The sequence below is a fragment of the Athene cunicularia genome, unplaced genomic scaffold (genome assembly GCF_003259725.1).
Source record: "Athene cunicularia isolate RWA unplaced genomic scaffold, athCun1 SCF_2, whole genome shotgun sequence".
Taxonomy (NCBI): Eukaryota; Metazoa; Chordata; class Aves; order Strigiformes; family Strigidae; genus Athene; species Athene cunicularia.
Genome location: NW_020799266.1, coordinates 61,964 through 82,285, shown reverse-complemented (window position 1 = coordinate 82,285; position 20,322 = coordinate 61,964).

The following is a 20,322-nucleotide window of genomic DNA, read 5'->3' as shown; positions in this document are numbered from 1 at the left end:
CACAGGCAGCGTGCACCAGTGGATGCTCTTCCAAGGCTGCTGTGTCCATAAGGTGGCTGGGGAGGCCCCTGTGCACACCTCACCCCTGCACTGGTTGGCCACTCCACGACAGGGCTAAAAGGCCCATCCAGTGCCACTGCTGAAGGGCCCAGCTGTCGAGCCCATCTTGGAAGCAGACATGTTCGACTCCTGTAGGAAAGTCCATCAAGTTTTTAACTGCAATAAATCCTGACCACTAGTTGCCCAGTTAGCCAGTCCAATAAACTATAAACTACTCTGTGCAAGTTATAGACATCACCACCAACCCACTGTGCCATGATTATTGCCTGTATCATTTGTAAACACAAAATGACTGACATTTGTAAACACAAAATGACTGTAGGAGGGTGCTGCTTCCCTTGACTCCACAAAGAACCAACTCCATTTCAGGGCAGCATGGAGGAGGCTGGCACCCCCAGCTGAGGGACCCTGGGTCAGAGCCTGGGAGCACCCACTCACTTCACATCCCAGCGTCTCACACATGCCATCTTGAAGGAGATGCTACCTTGCACCAGTGGCTGCTTTTGAAAATCCTGGTCTAGCTTGCTGTGCCCAGATACCTCTGAGGTGGCCAAAGGTAAATAAGATTTGAGAGGAATCACATCTGAAGCATTTGCCTTCCCCAAAATCACATTCTGTGATGTATTTTCCCTCAGTCCTCAGCCGAAGACAGATGCTCTGCACAGCGGCCTGGAGAAGGATGACCAAGATAAGCAGATGAAGTAATTGAGCTCCAGCTCACATCTTGCCCTTGCCCCCCACACTTGATGCATGCTCTGGACACAGGAGAGCCGCACACTGGGGTTATATCAAGTTGTCCTGGTTTCAGCTGCAATAGAGTTAATTTTCTTCCTAGTAGCTGGTACAGTGCTGCATTTTGGATTCAGTGTGAGAATATGTTTATAACACACAGATGTTTTAGTTGTTGCTAAGTAGTGCTTATCCTAAGTTAAGGATTTTTCAGTTCCCCATGCTCTGCCAGCGAGGAGGTGCACCAGAAGCTGGGAGGGAGCATGGCCAGGAGAGCTGACCCAAACTATCCAAAGGGCTATTCCATACCACAGAATGTCATGGCCAGTGTATAAACTGGGGGGAGCTGCTGGGAGGGGGGGAATCACTACTCGAGTGATGAGCAATTGCCTCGTGCATCACTTGTCTTTTCTTGGGTTTTATTTCTCTCTCTTTTTGTTATATTCCTTTTTATCATAGTATAATTATTATTATATTTTATTATTATTGTTACTATATTTTAGTTATTAAACTGCTCTTATCTCAACCTGTGAGTTTAACTTTTTTTCGATTCTCCTTTCCATCCCACTGGGAAGGAGGAAGAGTGAGTGAGCAGCTGCGTGCTGCTTAGTTGCTGGCTGGGGTAAAACCAAGACAAAGGTGAAAGATGGTAGAGGGTAGTAGGTGGGCGCTCACAAGAAACAGTAGATATTTTTCTTTTGAAGAGGCTTTTTCTACAGAAGAAAGCAACATATCCAGTCAAAAAAAAAGAAGTGAGGGCAACCGCAACCAGCCAGGCAGGCTGTGGTCATCACTCTAGAGTGTTAGAGTCCCTCTAACACTCTGGATACAACTGAGTACTTTGCCTGGTGGATCACTGTCAGCTGCAGTCCTCTGACACGGAGATGGCTGATGGAGAGGCACCATCTTCCCTCCTGCTCTGCTGTGGCATCTCTGCCGAGAGGCTCTTCAAAAGAAGCTGACAGCCAGGATGCTCCACAGGCTTCTCACTCCTGTGAGACCTTCTGCCCAAAGAGAGCACACCCTGGCAAGACCCCAGCCAGCTTTGCACCAGCCCCTGCTGCACAAGCCCCAGCACGGCCTCCAGAGGTGCAGCAGGAGGCTGAAGAGCATCGGCCTGATCCAGCTGTAGGCAGCTGCAGTCCTGTCTCCTGAGCAGAAGAATCTGGGGCCTGGGAGAGCCAGATTCACCAAGGCCAGCAAGGGAGGTTAGGAGCAGGCTGTAGGGTCAGTCTGGGTGGCTGGGGGAGCAGGCAGGGATGGGCTGGGAGAGGGAAGATGGGGTAGCCCCAGGCTGGGCCTGTCGCAGGGGGGCTTGTCACTAAGACTCATCAGTCCTAATCTGTCCCTCCTTCTTTCTCCTGCTCAAAAAGCTGGGCTTGGGTTTACCTCGGGAAGGAGAGATGCTATTTCTCACATTTCTTGCCAATGTTCTGCTTCAGCAAACCAGCATTGGCTTACGTAAGAGACCTCAGGGATATTTGCAACAGGCAAAGGCATTTGAGCATGCAGGAGGTGTGTTTTGTAACAGTGTTCACTTGTGCAAGCAGGCTGGGATGCAGGAACTTTGCTTATGCAAAGAAAGAGTGAGCACTACAGTCCCAGAGCTGTGATGGCACTTTTAGATCCTTTTCCACAGAGAAAAGACCAGAGAACAGGGGTGGCATTCTCATTGCCAGCTTGTACTTAGCAGACTGCGTCTGAAAGGAGAGCCTGTGCACAAGAGCACAGAGGGCTGTCACAGCCCTGGAACCTCAGGGTCTGTCTGATACCTGACAGGACCTTTATTCCACAGCTCAGGGTGTTTAGGGTCCAGAGCCAGAATTCAGTATCAACTCTCCTGGTTTGGTTATTTTGATTCAGCATAGTGTCTCCTTCCTCCTCCCTTCCCTAAACCATCCCAGTACCCAGACTTCCCACATGTTTCAGGTAGCACCCTGGCTGCTGGGTTAGAGGCACCTTCCCAGCAGCAAGAACCCTGTAGCCTCTCTGCTAACCATAAACACATCTGCAGCTACGGCTGTGGGACTTCAGGAAAACACCTATCTGACCTGTCTGGTTTATCAAACTAGTATAAAATCTTTGCTGTGTTTCAGTTGATGCTGGTACAGAAAGTCTGGGAGAAGCTCTAGGTATGTCCTAGGACTTCGGATCTGGGGGTGGTAGAGCAGGAGTATTTTATGATTATAGGACTGGTAATATTGGTTGTAGGATGTTTATAGGTCCTAGCACTTAGGTCACCTGGGATCAGTCTCAGTTTCATGTGTGCAGGCCTCTTGTCTGACCTTATTTCAGGCAAACCAGCAGGAAACCCAGACACTTTGGCATCAGGCTGGCCCAGAACTCTTACCAGGGAGATGCTGAGCAATGGTGGGAGCTTTGGGAACTGGACCTTCAATTTTTCTGTGCCTAGTTCTGCATTTGTACCAAGGGGTTGCAAATATGCCTGCCTGGATCTCATTTGCTTTGTCTCCTTCCATGGTGACACTCTAGTGCTGGGACGAAGTCATGACAGCAAACCAGGCTCCTGCTGAGCTGAGACCTTGTGCTTGTGCATTTCTAGTAAAAGTTGACAACTAAATAAGACCTTGTGCTGGACTGCTGCACAGGTAAATCCTCTTCCCTGGCCAGATTTACACCTCTTGGTGCAAAGATAAAGACAGATATGTAGTGTAGAAAACAAGAAGGACATCTTGGGCAGTGGTTGCATGATAGATTGTTACAGGAGTGTGGACATCTTAGAGGTCAGAACATCCCCGTCTCCGCACCAACAAAGGATAAATATATCTAGGCCAGCCTTCGTGGCTGCTCATTCAACCTGTTCTTCAGACCCTTGTAGTTAATGGACTGACTCCACAAGGCCCTTTGGCAGCCTGAAATATAAAAGCTATTTTGGACCTGCAGTAATGCAAAGGGGTTATGAGCTGTAGGCTGGAGCCAGGCTGCTCATGGGCACATTCCTCTGCAGTCCCTATAATTTAGTAAACAACAGGGAGGGTGGTGCTGACAGGTTGAGGCAGTTTGCTCTTGCAGATGGGATCACTGAATTCCAGGGATATAAAAACAAGACTTTGCAGCTAGAATAAGGCAAAAGACTGGTGGATCACTCACCTGGATAAAGTCAGGTATGATCCCACCGCAGAGGTGAAGGGAAGATTTAATTCCTGCTTATTTTCCAAATGCTCTGCTCTTTCTGCACATGCTGGGCTAGCTTTACAATCATCGTGCTTCTAAGGGGAGCTGTGACAGTTGCTGAGCAAGAAATCCTGCAAGTAACAAGCACCTGAACTCACCAGAAGAGATTATGGCCTTTGCACCAAGCCACACAGACCCTTAACCTGCCCAATTTCTTCCCCACCCTCCTCTGCTTGTGAAATTACCCTTACGCCATCCCATAGAGTGTCAGAGGTGGCACACACTGAAGTCACCACGATGCACTGCACCATGGTTTATTCTGTTTGCATACGCCTCTTAGCATTATATAGATTTGGCCTTTGTCTTTGTTATTTGCATCTCCAATTCTTCCCCGACTAAGTACATTAGTTGCTATGGAAACAATTATTTCATTGGTATGAGTAATCTTCATGACAGCCACAAAAGCAGCAAAAAGTCAGTTCATATGCTGCACCTTCTACTTAATTCAGTTAGTTGTTAATTAGCTCTTGCCTTGAAAGTGATCAAAATCTCTGCCACCAATAATCCATAGGGAAAAATAAAGTTTTGACTGGCTGCTTTGATAATTTTGCGCTAACTTTGCAGGAATCAGAGAAAGCCAACAGGTAAATGCTGGAGCACTAACCGCCATCCAGTCCCTCAGTGTAGGAGGGCCAGCAGACATCAGCTGGGTGTAGGAATCATCCAGCAACTTGCAGCATCGGTGCCTGAACCGCTGAGCAAAGCAGAAAAGCCCAGCACATTCCAGCACTATGGAGCTGACAAAGTCATTGCACCAGGGCAGGGAGGCTGCAGCATCCCAGCGCAGTGATATGGGGACTCCATGGGGGAGACCTTGCTTGCGAACCCACCAGAGCACCTGCACTCCCGGCTGAGCAACCCTTACTTAGCAAGACTGGAAACCAGCCTCTTTTGTGCCAGGCAGGAAGTAAAAACATCGCTTCTTGCTATGTGCCAAAATAATGGGTCCTCATGTGAGGAGAGATAAATAAGTGAGATGCCCTCTCTGCTGGGCATCACAACCAGCAATTCCCATCTGCAGTGCTGACAGGGCTGGCTCTGCCAGGCCAGACTCTGCTGTATCCATGTCGGACATAGCCTGTGCCTTGGCAACCCCTGGGCAACAGCTCGTCAAAAAATAAACCATCGTTTGCAATATACCAAAGGTTATCCAAGGCTTTACGTTAATGAGAGATGATTAAACTTCCAAACCAGGCTCTCAGAAGATGCCCAATGGCGTGCTCGCAGCTGCCAGTGGAGCCACCTAGAATCCCCCGAGTGCTGTCCAGCGGCTCCCAGTTCACCCACACCCTGCCCAGTGCTGCCGGACGGCCAGGCACAATGGTTCACCTACCCTTGGCCATGGCAAGCTCCGTGGAACCAGTGCTTTGGAACAAGTCCCAGCCAGACCTGTGGAAGCAGGTTTAGATGGCTCCAGGAGCGAGAGGCAAAGGGCAGTTTGAGCAGGGCCTGTCCTCGTACCTCTGCCCAGTGAGAAGTGGCTCATCTGAGGATGCTCCCAGATGACAGCCTTGCTCTCTCCTCAAGTGCTGCTGAATGCGAGACATCAGAGGAGCACTTCTGGGTCTCTGGTAAGAGCTGATTATACAGAGCCAGGCTAATTTTAGCAACCAGACAAGCTCTTTGGTGTGAAAAAGAACAGACAAAAAGCAGACTGGAAAAACTAACCTGATCCCGAATCACTCCCAAAGAAGTTGACATCTCCAGTGATCCATCCACAAGAATAAACCCAGGGAGATCCTTTGAATTGTGATCACTCACTGACAGACTGGATCTGCAGGCTACAACAGCGAGGACTGAATGTGTCAAGGGGATGGGACAGACCAAGCTGGTCATTTATTTCTCTCCTTCTTCTGTACACAGGGAAAATTTACTGCAATTCAAATAACAACAGCAATTAATTCTTTCTGCTTTCTCTATTTGGCAGTCAGGGAGTTGATACCCACACTTCTGAAGGATAGGAGCAGTGCTACGCTCCCCTTCACCTGCCCTGGGAGCACCTCCTGCCCCAGCACCCCTCTCCCCTTGACCCATCTACTTGGCTGCAAAGGCAGCCCACTGCTTCCAGTACCCACAGGACCCTGGCTTACCACCACGGGGGTTTTCCTGACCCTGTGGACTGCCCATGGGATGGTAGGGAGCTGCCTGCTGCCCAACACTGCACTCAGGCACCTCCAGGTCCCACGGCAGGGGCAGCGTGTGAGATGTTACGTGGATGCTCATCCCCGAGCAAAGAGCTTTACTGAGCCATGGCAACCAGAGGGGGGTTGTGTTCAGCAGTGAGCACTCAGGCTTGTGACTGGTCCAGGGAACAAGGGCAAGTGACAGCTCAGACAGGGCTGGCGAGCAGCCTCTCTGGGGAGTGGGAAACATGCTGCAGCCCTTGAGAGCATGCGCAGTGTGCTGGGCTCATCTCCATCCCTGGGTGGCCTGGGAGCCCGCCTGCTTTCCCTCTCTGTGGACACCTCTGGCAGCCAGCCAGCACGGTAAGTGCGTCTGGAGCATACCACGGGCTTCACTCCAGCTGCTGGGGATGGAGCCACTTGGGAGAGGAGGAGAGCTTCCTTCCCACCACAGGGAAACTGCTCCCAAAGTAGTCCCTGAGCCCTGCTGGGAACAGCATGGAAGTTTTGGGCAATGCAAAGGAGAAGAGTATTGACTGCAGTGCCCCTGCAATGGTGCACCAGCAGGTCAGGGCAGAGCCCCACCCTGCTCAGCACACCCCCCACACCTGCTGCCTGACCAACCTCCTCCCGAGGATGCCTGAAGAGAAGCAGAGCACACCTATTAACCCTTATCTTTTCCATGTTAAAAAGCAGACTCTATCACCTCTGTAGCCACCCTTTAAATACTGGAACATGGTGATGAGGTCTCCTCTAAGCCTTCTCTTCTGAAGGCTGAACAAACCCAGCTCTCTCAGCCTTTCCTCACATGGCAGGATGCCCAGTCCCTTGATCATCTTTGTGGGCCTTCTCTGGACCCTCTCCAGCCTGGCCACATCCTTTTTGTACAGCAGGGACCAAACGTGCACACAGTATTCCAGGTGCGGCCTGACAAGTGCTGAATAGAGTGGGATAATGACTTCTTTATGTCTGTTGGTGATGCAGCCCAGCACTCCATTGGCTCTCCTTGTCGCTGCAACACACTTTTCACTCCTGTTGAGCTTCTTGTCCACCAGGACCCCCAGGGCCCTTTCCACAGAGCTGCTCCCCAGCTGGGTAGATCTCAACCTGTGCTGCCCTCCTGGATTATGTTTTCCCAGGTGCAAAAGCTTATGCTTGTCCTTGCTGAATTTCATAAGGTTCTTGTTAGCCCACTCTTCCAGCCTATCCAGCTCTTCCTGCAGGATGGCTTTCCCTCACACAGTGTCCACTTCTCCACTGTTTGGGATCATCAGCAAACTTAATCAGGGCGCACTGGATCCATCGTCCAGACCACTTATGAAGATATTAAACAGCGTTGGATTCAGTATCAATCCCTGGGGGACCCCACTTGTGGAAGGTTGCCAGTTTGAAAAGGAGCTATGTCCCACCACTGTCCAGGTGCAGCCTGTGAGTCAGTTCCCCACCCACTGCACAGACACTTGTCTAGACTTTAACATACCAGTTTCTCTAGGAGGAGGCTGTGGGGAACCATATAAAAACTTTGGAGAAATCCAGTTTGACAATGTCCACCACTCACCGCATATCAACCAAGTAGGTTACAGTGTCATAGAAGGTGATCAGGTTTGTCAAGCACAATTTGCCCTTGGTGAATCTGTGATGGCTTTTCCCAGTCATGTGTTTCATTTCACTTGTGATAGCCCTCGGGAGGACTTCACAGAATTGTCTAGGTTGGAAAAGACCTTGAAGATCATCCAGTCCAACCATTTACCTAACGTTGACAGTTCCCAATTACACCATGTCACTAAGCACTAAATTTGTTCCATACCTTTCCCAGGGAAAAGTTACAGAACAACTGTAGCTATAGCCTCCCCTTAGAGGGAGCGTAAGACACATCCAGGACAAGAAGGGTCCTAGACCTGCTCTCTGCAGCAGGAAGAGCACTCACAAACATGTGCTTGGAGGTACAAGACCCAGGGTGCTCTTAGGAGTTCTCTGGTGCCGGCACCGTGCTGTCCACCTCTGCTGCAGGAAGGCAAAGGGATCATTAGTACCGGACTGCTGACACCCAAATGAGAACCTGTGGTCTTGCTGAGGTGTCTGGACTTCTCTTTCCCTCTGGCTCCACCTCAGTGTCCCCAGCACAGACTGATCAGGACCTTCTGCATCGCCTGGAGCGGAGTCGGCAGTGAGTGTCTGGGTGAGATCAGCAGTGTGCTTGGCTGATCCCATCCCACCAGATGCTGCATGGTGCCCATTTGGCATCTCTCCTCTCTCCCACCACGTACAGCTCTCTCTTCTTCCACTGCCCTTGTTTTATTAATGAGACTTATTGGCTTTGCCCTGGTCCCAGTGAGCCAGGATGCTCTTTTCAACCTGCAAGTGCAAGAGCAAACTCCACTCACGGGGATATGTCATCAAAGTCTCCTAAAGCACATGTCAGGCAGAAATTCATCAAGTTTTATCCCTTCTCCTGGATGAGGGGAAAGTATATATTTCCCTGGTTCTCATTCTCCTGCCTGGTTTGTGGAAAAGGCAAATCCCTCCTTTGTGACCTCTGTATTTATTTGTGTCTGGTGCTCAGCCCTGCTCCTTGCTGGAGCTCCAGTCCAACGGGATTTTGGGATGCTACAGTCTCCCCAGTCCCATATAAAGGTCTGCATGGTGGTGGCCTTCTGTGCCCATAATGCTCACCAGTGGACTCTTGAACATCCTCTCCTCAGCATGTACCTCAGGAGGCAAAGACATATGAAAGATGCTCAGGAGGTCACAAGCCTGGCAATCCATGAATCCTGAACCCCTAGATTGTCACATCTTCTGGCTGCTACTCTGTCTTGCATGATTTTTATTCATGAGAAACATGCTTCTCTAACATGTGCTGCTACCTCTTTAAAGAGTTTGAGATGTTCTAGTGTCAACACCAACCAGCTGGTGGCTGGAGGGCCCACAGGCTCTTCTAAGAGGTCCTGTCTGCTTGGTACTGGGAACATGAGAGCTGGAGCTACTCTGGTGTCCTTGCTTTTTTTAGTCATCTGGGGAAACCAATGCTGTTCACTGTCAGCAAAGTGCACCCCTGGGGAAATGCTCCTGGAGAGTCTAAGAGGTGCAAATTGCTTCAGAGATAATGCTGTGGCTGCAGCTCCAAGCCCATTGCAAGAGAGAGCAGTGGGGATGGAAAGAGAAAAACCCATGTCACCTGGTTAAATCAAGAGGATGACTCAGCAGCCAACAATTATTTGGACAGAAGAACTCCGAAGAGATCTCCAAAGAGTTTGAGAAGACCCTAAACCCTCTAATACAAAGGGCATGGTTCCAAACAGAAAAAACTGGCAAATGGATTTGAAGAAAGCCTTATATTATCTCTGGGAGGAGAAAGCTCATGTTTACCAGCTGACTGTCAGATTCCTCCCACTTAGCTTGCACAGCAAACATCTTTTTGCTCTGTGACTGTATAGCACTGTGGACTACAAAGTCCCAGCCCATGCCTGGTCTTCCAGCACACTGCCAGCATCCAGAGGGCCTGGAGGGAGTGCAGACAAGATCTGCAAGTGTGAATTCTTTCACACTAGTACCTAACTCAAAGTGATCCAGTCCTGCAACGTGGGCTGCTGTGGGAGGAAGCCCAACACACCAGGAGCAGCACAGATTTCAGTCACTGCTGGCCCAGTTTCCTTGGGCCTGCAGGACTCAGAGGAGGAGGCTAAGTGCTGGCAAATGGGGCAGTGTCAGGTCAAACAATCTATTTTCCATCCCCTCCCAGGAGCTCCAGCATTATTAGAAGGTGCTGATGTCTTTGGATTGATAAACAAGAGCAGAGGAGTTGCAAGGGAAGGTCACCAGTAATCACTTGCAAGACAGACTGATTGCTTTTTCATATTGCTGAGTGAGGCATATTGCTTGTGAAGTGTCACCCTCTGAGCTGAACTTTACCCTTATGTACACCTCAGGGATATCTTATCCCGGAGAGGGCACATGATACGCAGGGTCCAGGCCACGTTCTGACTTGCCTTCCCACAGCTCTCCCTGTCCAGGAGTGGGATGAAATGCATCCACTCCACTCCAGCACCTGTATTGCCTAAACAAAATCAGCTTTTCTTTCCCACAGTCCCTGCAGGTAGCTCTAATGCCATCACTTCTCACCCTGCGCACTCCCCTTTCCTCCTTACATCCCTGTATCTGCCTGGCTGTATCCACCTGTGCAGCGTGTTTCATACAGAGACTATAAACCAGGGCTGTATTATACTAAAGTCTGGCCTAGGACAACCTTAAGTGCATCCTGGGAGGTTGCATTTGCTGTAAGGACTTGAAGACTCAAATTCAGCTGGCCAAGTTGTACCTATATCTCTTAGTAGATGCTCAAGGCTTCATTCCCAAGGATCACTACGCAGAGGTGGAAGATGAGCCATTTAAGAAGCTTTGAGAAGGGGCTGGTGGGTCAATTCCCTGATAAAGATACCAACTTCTTCAAAAAGGTCATGTCTCCGCCCCTGGTAATCTGGCCTTTTCTGAGGTTCTCGTGGTGGTGACCAGTGCAATGGCCCAGTTGAGAGGACTGTGCGATATCTTGCTCCAGGACTCAGCCCAGCTTATGGCAGCTCCCTGTTGGAGATGTTGGAGGCACTGGGAAAACTCCTGCACATCACCCACACCACCACAGGTATAACACATGGTGAGGTCACTGTGGTGATAGCAGAGCCTTCCAAGGTCCTCTGTGCCATCTCATGGAAAATCTCAGATCCACACGTGGTTTCTACTGAAACTCAGAGATCTGCTGCCCGTAGCCCCGAGGAGCCTGGGCAAGCTCTCTCTGCACCGCTGTGTGCAGGCATCACCAAGGTGCCAGGAGCAGCCAGCTCCAGTGTCTTCACACCACGTGGCAAATGCTACAGGCATGGTTGATAACCTAGGTTTTCTTTTCTGGAACAATGGATACATTTTAGGGTTTACTGAAATGAAAAAAAAAAAAAAATTAAAAGACTCAAATGATTAAACAATCTTCCACTGAGGTTTGTACTCAGTGAAAACTAGATCATTCTTATAAACAGGCCTGTCAGCAAGCCAACAAGTCATGGGGAAAGGGTGAAATTAAGCCATGAATTGAAAACTTTTTTTATGTGGAAACCTGTAATGCTTTCAAAATGGAAAGAAACTAAGAAAACACCAACTCAATAAAATCTGGGGAGAGGCAAATTAATGAACTATTCTTACAGAGGTTACCCCTTTCTTGAAAAATTCACAAACACACTGATTTCCTACTCTGTAATTTAAAAGGCACAAAAAATGTTCTTGTTTCAGTAACACCTTCCATCCCGGGCTCTGTAAGCGCAACAAGGCTGCCCAATAGTGCCAGCAGTTACCTGCACCAGAGTCTTTCTTCCATTTAGCTACGTGTTGCACTCTCACACACATGGCATAGCCCAGAGATGTTTTGCTGGATTTACCAGGTTAATTCTGAAGTCTGATCACATGAAGCTGTGGCAGAGAAAAATAAACTCAAGACATCTTAATTCAAAGCCCAAAGACATAACCTTCATGGAAAGCAGTTTGCACTGCTGAGAATAAATCTCTATCTCTGCTCATGTATAAAGATCTAAGAATAAATTTAATAATGTTTATCCTTGCAACATGTGTGAAAGTCTTATTCATGAGATGTTTAGCTTTCAGGATAAGCAGATGAGCACTGGCTGCTGGTCTCTTGACTCGATAGAAATGCTCTGAGGTCCTACTAGAGTGAATGAATTACCTTTCCCCTCCCTGGACAGTAAAGATCCATTGCCTATAAGAATTGCCAAGCCCAGCCCCACTCCTGTGTGCCAGGATGCCTCTGTTTGCCCTGTCCCAGAGGGGTGGCATCACCTCATCCACCACCATTCCATTTCCTGCCTGCTCTTCCCCAACACATCTGCTCTGCTCACCATATCTCCTGGAGCTGGGGCTCCTCCATACTTCTCAGGAGCCTCTGACAGCAGGGTCCCACTCTCCTGCTTGGCTTCATCATGGTGCTTCAGCTGCAATCCCTGTGAGCATCCCAAGGAGAGCCTTCCACCCACCAGGCCAGCACAGTTCCACAATCCAAGGGGCATGTGCACAATCTCCACATGCCACCAAGTTCATGCCAGTTACACTACCAGGGCAGATGTTTTGCAGTCAACCCTCTACTTCATTCCAGAAACATTTTAATTCATGCTGTCCGTGTTGCAAACCCTGCTGCTTCCCTGTGGTTTGGAAGGAGCTCTGACAGGTTGCTTCTTTTAGGGAGATCATCTCTTTGAATTTACAGCTCATAAGGGTTTAGGTTTTATTAATACTACTGGGAGTGGGATTTTTAATGCTAAATAAGTCTCAGTCTGAGTCAAGGAAGCCAAGTATCATGGGCGGCATAGAGAAGGATTCACAGAAGTTAAAGAGGTTTCCTTTAAAAAAACAACAATCTGTGATTAATCTCCTTAATGCAAAGAGCATTTTCTGTGACATCAGTTTAATGAGTCAACACTTTTGCCACAGTGCTGCAAAGTCCTAGTCCTTCCACTCATCCAGCTCCTGGAGTCCAGAGAATTTCTGTTTTTCACTCAGAATAAAAAGTGCTGAACCCCAGGGGGAAGGAGAATAGGTGGAGAAGGGAATGAAAGCCCCCCAGGATGCCATGTAAAGGGACTCCAAAAAATCACCATTCTCACACCAGACTTGAGGTTTTGGAGCCCCACCCATCCACCTACAAACCTGTGCCTACACCAGGCTCTTCCCATCCCCTACCCCAAGATCCCTCCATGCCATCTGACGACATCGAGGAGGGCTGGGAGAGCAGGCACGAGCCCTTCCACGGGGCTGCAGTGCTGCCGCGTCTCAAGGACGGGGACACGGGGACTGCTGCAGGGACAGGCAGGGCTGGGTGTGGGCAGACATGCACGGTGGTGGCCGGGCAGTGATAAACATCCCGGCCACAGATCTGGCAGGCGGCACCGGCAGCGTCGGGGACAGGCAGGCGAGTGCTTATCAGGGCGTCGCAGCGGGCTCCTTGTGCTGTGCCTCCGAAGAGCTATCCCGCAGTGAAAAATTTCAGCCAGGCCTGACGCGAACTGAGAGCAGATGGACAGAGGCTGGAAAGCAGATGGAGAGAAGGAAATTTGGACATAACTTGAAGGCCCTGAAGTGTCTCGTTAGGAAAACAAACATCACAGGCAGCTGTCTGAGCGGCAGACCAGCCTGCAGCCAGCCATGAATGCAAAGGTGGAAAGGAGAGGATGCTAAAGAAGGCAAAGCACTGCTGCCATTCATAAGCAAGTCACAACCTGCTCCAGTCACCAGTGGGGTCGAAGGATGGCCAGAGCTCCTGAGAGATATGATGCACCTTGCCTCAAGCTTACTGCCTGCCCAGGTGCAGGCAGAGATGGCAGCTTTTCTCAGCTCTTGAAGGCATCCAGCCCACATCACTCCAAGCGAATAAAGCCAGGAAAGGGTGGGATATCTGTCAGCCCCTGAAACAGCCCGCCTTCACCTCACACCGCAGCAGAGCACTCCTAGGGGGTTCTTTCACCTCACACTCTCAGCCAGAATCCCTCGTGCCAGCAGCCACCAGGCTGGTGTCTTGTCCCTGCGCTGCCTGCGGCAGCTGTGCCCAGAGCAGGTTCGGTGGTACTGGGCCACAACAACGCAAGCTCCTGGGTGGCTTGGCAGGCTTCTTATCACCTCCACCACCCTCCCTTCCCTGACTTCTCTCTGTCCCCACCACCCCGCAGCAGCCCCACGGCTGTCCGGGGGCAGCAGGACTGCACCTGCACTGGGGTTCAGCAGGTGGGTCCCCCCACGACTTGTGGCCCTTAGCCCCGCGGCTGCCACAGCTCACCACACTGCAATGAGGGCGGGAGCTGCCTACTGGAGAGCAGGATGGCAAAATGGGGGAAATGGGAGCGAGTTTTTGGTCTGTATATTGGTTTCTACATCCCTCTGCTGGGTAGTCACTACAATTGCTAAATTATGTGGCAAAGAGTCGCAGCGGTGGGCAGGGACAAGGGCTGGCAGGGAGGAAAAAACCCCCAACATGTAATTTTTTAAAAAATGCCAGTGAAAGAAAAATAACTTCATCAAAATTTGCCAGTGTGGAAGATCTCCACTGGCCCTACGGCCAGTCAAACTGGTGTCCCTGCTAACGTCCCCCAGTCCTGTTCTGCCTGCAGGGTACAGGATCAAATCAGAGATTTTCAGCAGGACAATCACTGAATGAAAAATAAGCTGAGAATCCTTGCCCTGCTTTTCTAGATATGTGGATATAAAGCATATATATATAAAAATAGACATTTCAGATCAGAGGTTTTTTAGTCTAAGTTCAGCCAAAGGTTTCACGCACGTTCTCTGCCATGTGTGTTGTGTGTCTGGGTTTATCCCCAGCCGGCAGCTCAGTCCCCCCTCTCTCACTCCTCCCAGCAGGATGGGGGAAATAATCAGAAGGGTAAAAGTCAGAAGACTTGTGGGTTGAGATAAAGTCAGTTTAATAGGTAAAGCAAAAGCCACGCACACAAGCAAAGCAAAACAAGGAATTCGCTCACCACTTCCCAAGGGCAGGCAGGTGCTCAGCCATCTCCAGGCAGGCAGGGCTCTGTCACATGTGATGGTGACTTGGGAAGACAAACGCCATCATGCCAAACACCCCCCCTTCCTCCTTCTTTCCCAGCTTTACACGCTGAGCGTGACACCACAGGGTCTGGGGTCGCCCTTTGGCCAGCTGGGGTCGGCTGTCCCGGTGTGTCCCCTCCCAACGCCTTGTGCCCCCCCAGCCTGCTCCCTGGGGGGGTGAGGAGCAGAAATGGCCTCGACTCCCTGCAAGCCCTGCCCAGCAGGAACTAAAACACCCCTGCGTTACCAACATTGTGTCCAGCACAAATCTGAAGCACAGCCCCATACTAGCTACTGTGAACAAAATCAATGCTGCCCCAGCCCAAACCAGCACATGGTATTAACCCAGCTATATCTAAGCAGTTCATACAGATAGATCAATTGATTTTATATAAATATACATAGAATGACCTGAAATGACAGGTCTTTATATACAGCCCCCAAATTGAATAGTACAAGAAATGTGGGTTCAGGGTGTAATTAGTGCTTTGTCTGGGCGCAGAATGGATGGCATTCCTTCTGTGACCTTCCTTGGGGCAGGCAGTTCCTCCACCTGGAGTGGAGAGGGAATTCTTGCTGGAGTCTATGACCATGTAGGAGATGCAATAGTCCACATAACATCAGCCAGTGCTACTGGTAAGAACAAACACTTTCAGAGCCCAAGGATATCCATTTCTCCCTGGATGTGTAAGCCCTAGCTGTATAAACACCTGTTCAGACTGACTCTGGGTGCCCCTGCTCAGATGGAGGGTCCATTTCAGAAGAAGGGGCAAGAGACTGAAAGCCACTAAAGCCCACATGCAGCTGTGCTTGGCTGCTGTCCTGAACTGGGCATTTCAAAGACCATAATCAGAGGGGACCCACATATTGCAAAAAAAGCAGTAGAAAAAAGTCACATTCTAGCCACTAATCCACAGAAACAGTCACAGTCAGTTCAAGGGGCCCCATTTTGGTCCAAAGCCCAACCTGGTGCTCGTGAGACAGTGGCTGGGCTGACTTCACCTGGTGGCTCTGAAGGAGCTGCTAAGGCACAGCAGATGAATGAGCTGCATGAACAACAGCTTCTGGGAGCTGTTAACATCTCCCGTGCCTTGGCTCACTTAGAGACATTTTTTAGTTTGTGCTGTGACTGGATGACAATAGCTCTTGGAGCTCTCATGTTTTAACAGGTTATTGCAGCTGGAGGATTAAAAATCCATAGGAAATCATCCATTTAAAGCACGCTAATTTGAACGGCCTGTCTCTGAGACAGCTCTTCTTTGTCAGTCTGCTTTCTTCCCCCCATCCTATGGAAGAGAATTTTATCCCCTGCAATGCTCCTTGACACTGAATTTTGGGGAGGAGAAGCCATCTGCAAGGAGGACCAGTGTAGGCAGACCCTGCCAGACAGCCGCAGGGAGACCTCAGGCCCTCTGTTCTCCCTAAGCCTCTGTTCACCACAAACAGAATGAAGATGCAGGTACATTTGCAGCGAAATATCCAGTGATGACGGGTATGAGCACAGCAGCGAAATACCCTATGAGCGCAGTACCCAGATAGTCCTGCCGATGACCTGAGCTGAATCTGCCCACGTTTTGCATGTGAACCTAGACTTGCCCTCCAGTGTCAGTGCCTATGGGATTCACACAAAGGAGCTATGGGAAAACAGAAAACCAGCCAGGCTGCCAGCCTGCCCATTTTTACCTCCTGAATAGCACCCGGGTTCAGAACGGGGTTCTCCATCAGAGAGATGTGACAAGCACGAGGCGATGGGAGAGGGAAGTGTAACAGAAACAGTCAGGCACTTGACAGCAGCATTCTGAGATGCCAGTCTTGCAACAAACAGCTGGTGCATAACAAATTCATGATATGCATATTTTATACTGTTTTCACGAGACACCCGCATATGGCCATACCCGCTGCTGGCAAGACTGGAGAAAGAACATGAATTTCACACTGAGGGCTCCTCTGACAACAGATTATAGGAACTAATCACTAGCCAAATATTAGCCCTCAACAAGACAGACAAATTACATGTGATACTTTTTATTGGACCAACAATAAAAGACCATAAAAGGTTACTAGTGCTCTGCTTCATATCTCACAGATTATGATTAATTACAGACTTCAAACCTTTGTAGAGAGAGATTAGAGCCTTTCACCCTTAGGAGGAAAAAAGATGAATTGTAATTTCTTATGATGCTCCCTCCCACCTTCCACTGTGGAAGTGGTACAGAAAGACTGTAATACTTCTTTCTCCATTGTCTTAAGTGCCCAGGAAAAAGCACCAAAGGTCTGAACTACAGAGCTGCAATTTCCAGTTCTGCAGCACCAACTCATTTGGCAGTTTGGGCCATAAAATAATGCATTTGAAATGTTTATCCTGGGCTCCCAGAGGTCAGGAACACATGTCCCTCAGTGTGTGAGAAAGGCTATTGATTCAGACGCTGAACCTGCTGCTGTGTATGACCATGTACATCAGGAATAGGACTGTTAAATCAAGGGCATAAAAATAATAGGACACAACAGAGATAGACCAGGGAAATAGCCAGGGACCATCGATCCAGAGGATGAAGAAGATAACTGGATCTTATCTGCACCTCCTTTGAGCAACATCCAGCAGCCTGCCTGGACTGCCTAAGAGGTGAGGGGTCATCTCTGGTCACTATGTCACTGTTTTACAGGCACTTCTCACCTTCCAGGGTTACCAACAGACCATAAGGAAAGGAATGAGACAGCACAGGGCTGAGGCCATTCTAATTACAGCCATGGCTGGTCAGATAGGTCCCTAAATGTCCTTGGAACAGGGGAGTTTTTGTCATTGTCCTTCTAGGCACCAGGCTGGTCCTAACCCAGCCATCAAGCCCCCCAAGGTGGAAGAAGGCTAGAGGAAGAAGAAACAATGTGAAAAACAGATAACTGATTACGGGGAATGGTGAAAAAAGGGCAGGGGGGTGAGAAGGATTTCAAGGATTTGAAAATGGCTTGAGGGGCCACTGCAGGGTGACCCGGAGCACAGCACCCAGTGAGACCATCTATTCCTCCTCATGTACAGGAACAGGAAAATGAAACAAGGCTGCAAGATCCTAATATGAATCCTCCCTTGCTTTCCATGTGGCCTCAGCAAATCTCCCTCTGTTGCCACCTGCCAGGAGCTTTGAGGTGTCCTCCCAGGGAGGGCCATCATACAATGGGGGCCCTTGGAAGCCTGAAAGACCCACCAGCCAGACCCACCAGACACCACCCACCACCACTGTGTATCAGTATCCCATGGAACATGGGGCTTCACATCCTACATGGCCACATCCTCTGTATACTTCTAAACAGCATATGAAGTGCAGTTACTTCTTTGGAGAAATGGGCACTGCACATGTGGAGATACTCATAGGGCTCCTCTGGTGATGGATATGCTCAGCACATGTACGATGGAGAGCTGGCCTGCAGGTCCCCGCTGCCCCAGGCCCAGGCGGCTCTGCTTGCCCCAGCAGCAGGATGTGCTGTTGCTAGTAACAAGCCAGACCAAGCAGAGACAGAATCAGGCACCTGTCTCTCCCTTCCCTTCTTAGACACCCCCTTGACACAGCAAATTCATTCATAGTGTCATTTGTCCCTTTCCCAACCCCTCTCTCTTCTGCATTGCTTTGTGTCTTACTCGCTTGCGGATTTTTTCCAACCTAACACTGCTTTTGTCAGTGCTTTTCCCTGACTGTCTCATTACAGAAGGACCACCTCACTCGTTTGCTTTTGTTTGCTCCTGCTTGTCATCCCAGTGCTCAGGATGGGTAGGTCCCAAGTTCAGTTCTTTGCATGCACAAAACCAGGCCAAAAAGTGCAGGGACTGCCTCTGCTCAGTCATGCTCCATATGGCCCTTAGCTGAACAGACTGGTTTTTATCCATTTCTAGGTCATCGTGTGGGGAAATTCTCCCAAGAAAAGGCAGTGATTATAAACAACAGCTGAGGTCTCAGAGATCAGAGGATGCATGGACAGCACTTTTGTCATGAAGAATTTATTTTCCCTGTTGGAATGGGGAAAGAAATTCCTTACTAAAGGGCAGCGACATTGAAATGAGTGTCATCACCTATGAGAGAGCAGCTTATATGGGCTATGAAGAAAATATAGAACTGCATTTTTTTCAGGAAACGCAGTTATTTAAGGCTCTGATCCTGAAAAGCATCCACTTGAAGGGAATCCCTTAAGAACAGGCTTAGCTTTCCTTTCTTTCCTTGAACTTCAGTCCAGGAATCCACACTATCTTCAACCAAGCACAAGATGTTTTAGCAAGAACTATCTCCTTGGGTTATTTCCAGCAAGTCTTAGCATGCAGCTCTCATACTTCATAGGTGCCAGCACAGACAATTTCAGATGAATGCTTATACCCAAGGTTTTCAAAATTTGGGCCAGTGACTCATCATCCTCTTATGAGAACAGAAGTGGAAAACAACAGAATATGACTGTAGCAGGGAGAAGGCCTTTATAATCAGACATTATAACCTGCAGTTATCTCGGAGAAGACACAAATCACTTGAATGGATTTTTTCATTTTGTAAGTTCTTGGTAGGAGGAGCCATCCTTTAGTTTTGTGTACACAACACTCAATGCGGTGGTATTGCTGTTATGGGAGAGTCTCAGATACTACTACGCTTTAGCAATAAATAGCTATAATACTTTTCCCACTTTCTGAGAAAGCACTGGTGCTTCAGAACTTGTCTAAACAGAATAGCTGAAGGTTGAAGACTGAGTGTGAGATACTTCCCAACTCTTCCAGGAAAGCTTTTATTTCAGTAGGCTCAGGGCAAGGTACAGCATAGCTTGTGGTGTTCCCCTCTGTGCCAGGCTATTCAGGACAGAAAAAAAAACCTTTTGAATTCTCTACACAGAACTGATTAACATTACAGCCTGGCTAATGGTTGAATTTACCTAAGTCAAAATATCTCCTGGTGATATTGTATGAAAAAACAACATCAGGCCTGTAAATTAGTGTAAGTCTTTCTAAAACAGTGAACTCATGAAATCTTTCAAGCACTGTCCACTGTAACAGAAGAGGTCACTCACTGTCGCACATTATGAATCAAGCTTTTATCAAATTAGAATAAATAAGACTCAAGAGACTTCCCTCACTTTAACTCAAACCCAGAAGCTGCTTTACTACAGGTTAACTGAGAGCAACGTCCTGAAAACTGAAGGCAGTCATGGTGTCTTTGGTGGGCTGTTACTGACATTGATGCTCACAGTATTGTAGCATCAGGTGAACTTGAGCTGCTTTTTCTGTGGCTGGGAAAACTCCAGGAGTACGAGTAAATGTGCCCTTTCCACCCTAAATATTTAAATTGTATAGCGTACAGTATTAAAATATTGTATGTATTAAAGATTTTATTTCTATCAATGTACAAATCAGAGTATACGCTATAAAAGTGTTAAAATGTGAAGCCCAGCAGACTGAAATTGCGGGTTTATTAATATGTCGTGAGGATTTTTCTAATTCAGAGCACATACCAAAGGAAAACCAGGACACAGAACTCGGTAACTTCGGGCTGCTACGACGGTCCGCTCCCATGCACCCGTGCCTAGAGAGCAACCCCCAGCAGGCCGAGCTGGAGCTGCCCGCCCGCCTTCCCGCCAGAGCCCGGCGCCGCCCAGCCGTCAC